Source organism: Tribolium castaneum, chromosome 6, assembly GCF_031307605.1.
Source record: "Tribolium castaneum strain GA2 chromosome 6, icTriCast1.1, whole genome shotgun sequence".
In the NCBI taxonomy this organism is placed as follows: Eukaryota; Metazoa; Arthropoda; class Insecta; order Coleoptera; family Tenebrionidae; genus Tribolium; species Tribolium castaneum.
The window spans coordinates 13,682,546-13,687,971 of record NC_087399.1 but is presented as its reverse complement, the minus strand read 5'-3'; the positions used below and the strand labels follow the sequence as shown (position 1 = coordinate 13,687,971).

At 32.9% G+C, this 5,426-nt stretch overlaps 1 long non-coding RNA gene across 1 annotated transcript; it reads left to right on the top strand.

Annotated features, from left to right (window-relative positions):
* Positions 1-926: 926 nt before the first annotated feature.
* On the top strand, positions 927-4,982 carry LOC103314443 (uncharacterized). The gene is made up of 4 exons (XR_010334684.1): positions 927-2,235; positions 2,304-2,585; positions 2,637-3,856; positions 4,853-4,982. It is a non-coding gene; the product is annotated as an uncharacterized LOC103314443 (long non-coding RNA).
* Positions 4,983-5,426: the final 444 nt, after the last annotated feature.

The following is a 5,426-nucleotide window of genomic DNA, read 5'->3' as shown; positions in this document are numbered from 1 at the left end:
TATTATTATTATTATTATTACTATTATTATTATTATTATTATTACTATTATTATTATTACTATTATTATTATTATTATTAACTTTTGTATAGTAAATGTTTTTATACCAGTTTTAAAATGAGTTATTAATTTTATTCAATTTCTTGCCTAAAAACACAGATCACAGATGATTTCTTGCATAGAAATGAGAAAACGCTCATATAACACACAAAATAAGCTTCATTTTTGCTTAGAAAACTAAGCTTACTTTTATTACTATTATTATTTTCATTATTATTATTATTAATATTATTATTATTATTATTATTATTATTACTATTATTATTATTATTATTATTATTATTATTATTATTATTATTATTGTTATTATTATTATTATTAAAAACTTATATTAAACAGACAGAAAACGTCGTATTCTGACACAAAAAAACGAATTACGTTATAGACTTGACGAGATCGGCGTATCTCGGACACTTATAGGACTCTTATAGGGTCAAAAAGTATCAGTTTGGATTAAAACAAATAATTTTTGTTGAGTCTCAGTCTGAATTGTTTATCAGTTCAAACAAAAACGGCTTATTTTAGACGATCTTTTGCTTTGAACAAGAAAATTTACATAGAACAGATTAAAAACGTATTAATCTGGCATAAAAGAGCAATTTATGTATCACTTCGGATAAAGGCAGCTAATCCTATTCGTTTTATTGCTTAAAATAGACAAAATTGTTAATAAATCTAACAAAAACGCTGTATTCTAGCACAAAATACTAATTACATTATAGTATCGACGAGAATAGCTTATTTGGAATGATTCTATGCTTCCAAACGAGTAAATTTTTATTAAACAGATGCCAAACATCATGTTTTGTCCTATAAAGACATTTTATATTGCAGTTTGTATTAAAACAAAATATTTTATTATTATTATTATTATTAACATAGATTCTTTGCTGAGGTTAACACCTTTATAGCAAAATATCAAGAAATACGGTTTCGTGTTAAATAAAACACCATTGAATAATGAAAAATGAAATACAATTTTAATCTACAGTTAAATTAGTTAATTAATAAAGGTTAATGTTAATTATTGTAATGTGTCATATTGATTCTTGAAGGAAGAAACAGTAACAGCTGCAACAACGTTATCAGGCAAGCCATTCCATATATCAAATGCACGATTTGTCAAATAATTCTTTCTAACGGTAGTCTTAAATGGTTCTTTTTTCAGCTTATAAGAATGACCTCTAAGTCTGTCATGATATTGAATTTGCAAGAAATTGCGTGTTACTCCAGGAAATAAACCATGAGTAAGCCGAAAAATTTGAATTGCATCTGCCCTGTTTTGACGAGCACGTAGATCTGGTATTTTGAGTATTTCAAGACGTTGTTCATATGAAACTTGTCTTAAACAGTGTGTCCATCTAGTTACCAGGTGCTGAGTTCTTTCCAGCAAATCAATATCCTTTAACAAATAAGGTCTCCAGACTGGAATGGCAAATTCCAAATGCGGCCTTATGTAAGTGATGTACACCTTTGAAATAAAACTGACTGAAGGATTTGGAAAAACATGCTTTAGCAAATAAAACATTTTACGCGCTCGACCCACTGATGCTAGACATTGCTCTGACCATCCTAACTTATCATTTACAATGACCCCTAGATCTTTGGTTGAGGTTTTTACACTCAGGAGTGTGCCATTTATATGGTAAAGGTACTTTGGGTTGTTGTGGCCACACTGAAGTACACAGCATTTTGCAATATTTAGTGGTATTTGCCACTTCTCGCTCCATTGGAAGATTAAATTAAGTTGGTCTTGCAAGTCCGTGACAAGTGGGTTAGCAAATAACTTAATATCATCCGCATATGCTGAATAGCTGTCCAGTGAAAACAATAAATCTGCTGTATATAACAAGAATAAAATTGGTCCAAGAACTGATCCCTGTGGGACCCCACTTAATACTGGTTTAGAGTACGAAAATTTACCACAGACTTTTACACAATAGTTTCGATTTGATAGAAACGCTCGGATCCAATCAAGCAAATTTCCTGTTACACCATAGGACTCCAGTTTTGCTAACAAGAGATTGTGAGGGACTTTATCAAAGGCTTTACTAAAATCAAGGTAAATTATGTCTACAGGTTGGTTAGTGTCTAACATTTTTGTCCATAGATTTGTGCAGGATAGCAAATTTGTGACAACTGACCTACCTGGTAAAAAGCCGTGCTGATGCTCAGGTATTAAATTATTTTTTCTCATGTAAGTTAATAGTTCCTTGACTATAACTTTTTCCATAATTTTACAGCATGTCGACGTGAGACTTACAGGTCTATAGTTAGCAGGATCAAGTTTATCTCCTGACTTGTACAAAGGCGTGATTGTTGCTTGCAACCACTCGTAGGGCAAAGTGCCTTGTAAGAATGATTTTGTCATCATTTTGGCAAGTGGGCCCGACAACGAAGCAGCACAAGTTCTCAGGAGTTTGGGAGGTATCTGATCCGGACCTGGAGCTGTATTTAATTTAATGGCACAGAGTTGGCTTTTTACCAGATCCGGAGTAAAATTAATATAAGACAACCCACTAAATGTACTTGTAGGCATAAATGACGGTATATTATTATTAATGTTTAAATTATAGGTAGCAGCAAAACTGTCCGCTAAAGTGTTTGCAGTTTCTGTATGATCGGAGCAGAGTAGACCTGAAGCATTTCGTACTAAAGGGACCGATACACGACTAGAGATAAATTTACGTACATGGGAATAAAATAGTTTTGGTTTATTTAATATAGAATTTTCATAATTACACCTGGCTATTTGTAAATCAGATTTTAGTTGGTTAGAAAATCTTTTATAAGCAGAAAAATTATCTTCAGTAGGCTTCCTTTTAAATTTTTTCCATAATTTAGCTTTGTATTTTATTTTGTCAAGCATGTGTTGATTTATCCACGGTTTATCTTTTCTCAGTCGGTTTGTAAACAGTCTGGAATTTGTTGTAATGCAAGTTTGTAAAATCGATTTAAAATGTTTCCATTGTTCTTCCGCATTTAGTGAATCTAAACCATTCCAGTCGTAAGTCAAGAGACTTTCGTCTATGCGAGTGTAGTCAACAATTGATGTTGTTTTAATTCTTGCATTTGGCTCTGAATATATCATAATTTGTAACTCAATTTCGATTTTTGAATGATCAGATGTACCTACAGGATTCGAAACGTTTAAAGACGATACAAGGTTAACGTCAGACAAAATTACCAAATCAAGTAATGAAGGACGTTGTTGGGATCTAAATCGTGTAGGTTCAGTGACTATTTGTGACAAATTATTCTCCAAGAGCAATTCAGAAAATTGTTTTTCGATGATTGTTTGACCTGTTGTGTTTTTAGCAGACCAGTCTATACATGGAAAATTGAAATCTCCCATGATAATTAAGTTAGGATACTGATTAATAGTTGATTGTATGGTATTAAATAGATTTTTATCATTTTCGTGATTGTTAAAAGACGCTCCTGTTGGTGGTCTGTAAATACATGCTATAACAAAGGTTTGTTCATTTCCTTCAAATTTTAACCATAGAGAATCATAAGGTTTAACAGATATGCAAATTTGAGTAATTTTAAAAAATTTTGAAATTTTAATTTTATCTACATAAAAACACACACCGCCACCTTTTTGAGATAGGCGATCATCTCTGTAAATAGAGTAATTTTCAATGTGTACAGCATCATCAGAGATAGACGGATTAAGCCAAGTCTCCGTGAGTGCGATAATAGAAGGTCTAAATTCAGTTACTTCTAATAACAAATCATTAAATTTTGAAGATAAAGATGCGATATTCGTATACAGAAGAGCCATTGAACAAGGGTAAATATTTAGTTTTTTTGATGTGAAATAATTTTTGGTACGTGGTTAACGTATTTAATTGTCAAGTCCTTTTCGCCAACATCAAGTCTTCGCTTTAATTCATCACGCAAATTGTTTAAATGCTTTAGTTGACCCGGGGTTTTATCATCACTAATAGTAATGTGAGCAAATTGTGGGTGCTGCAGCAAAGACGATTTTTTCTTCAAGCATAGACGTGCCATTTGTTGAGTTTTAAATTGCAATTTTAATAAGCGAGGTTTATCACCGACGGTTTTTCCTACGCGAAAAACATTTTCCGGACCAATCACAAGTGATGGATCAATGACCTCGAGGACATCATTTACCACATCCACGTCTTGTTTATTAGCGACAGGTTTAACATTGTACATAATAACATTGCACGCACGAGCCGACCTGTCCACAGATTCGGCGATAATTTCTTCGCGGTTTATAGCTTGAGACGTATTGTTATTAATAATAAGAGATTCGAGTTTGCTAAGACGCTCATCAAATGATGATTTTATGTCATTTACGAGTTTTTTAATTTCTGAAATTGCTGTGATAGTTACGTTGCATCTATTACAAAACAGTTTGATATTTGGAGAGCGAGACTGAGAAATAAAGGCGATTTCATTTTCGCTTATTTTGAGGCAACGACAGTGAATATTTAGCGAACAGCCGTCACACACCACGATAGGTGTATCACGACTTACGCTTTTAAAACAGTGGCAGCAATTAAATTCAGCCATTAAATTTAGTGATTTAAACTGAAATTAATGAAATTAATGTAGACAAAATTTGGACACCAGACGCTCACTCTGCGACAGAGCGATAAATACTAAATTTTCACTGCGCCGCGCCGCCGCGATACCAGCTGCTGCTGCTATAGAGGGGCGAGCGCTATCTTATACTGCCGCGATAAGATATAATTATGCGTATCTAATGACGGATATTAACGAATTAAACAAGAATAACTTACCGAAATCGCAAAAATAGTAATTTCCAGAGGAAACAACAACAACCACATACACCCAGATATCAAATTCAACAATCAACACCAAGAATCAACCACTGAAAATGAATCCCAAAGGCAAGAGCACGCAGAGACACGACTGCACTCTCATACGCACTCGCGTATTAATTGAAATAATTTTCGTTGATTCTTTGTTAGAAGCAGCAAACCTAACATTAAAGAATCTGAAAACTTTGTATTCGGACACAAACCACCGAATTTTGTATCAGTTTAGACAAAAACGGTTGATTTTCGACAATATTTTGCTTTGAACAAGAAAACTTATATCAAACTGACTAAAAACGTCTTATTTTAGCACAAAACAAAAGATTTGCGTTATAGTCTTAACGAGAGCTGTTAATTTCAAAAGGTTCTATGCTTTGAAACGAGTAAACTTTCACTGTACAGAGGAAAAACATCTTATTTCGCCTTTTAAAAACGATTCATGCCACAGTTTGGATAAAAACCAATTATTTTCGTTAATTCATTGTTACAAACATGAAACCTTACATCAAAGTAACTGGAAACCCCTTATTCAGGCACAGAAATTCGAATTAC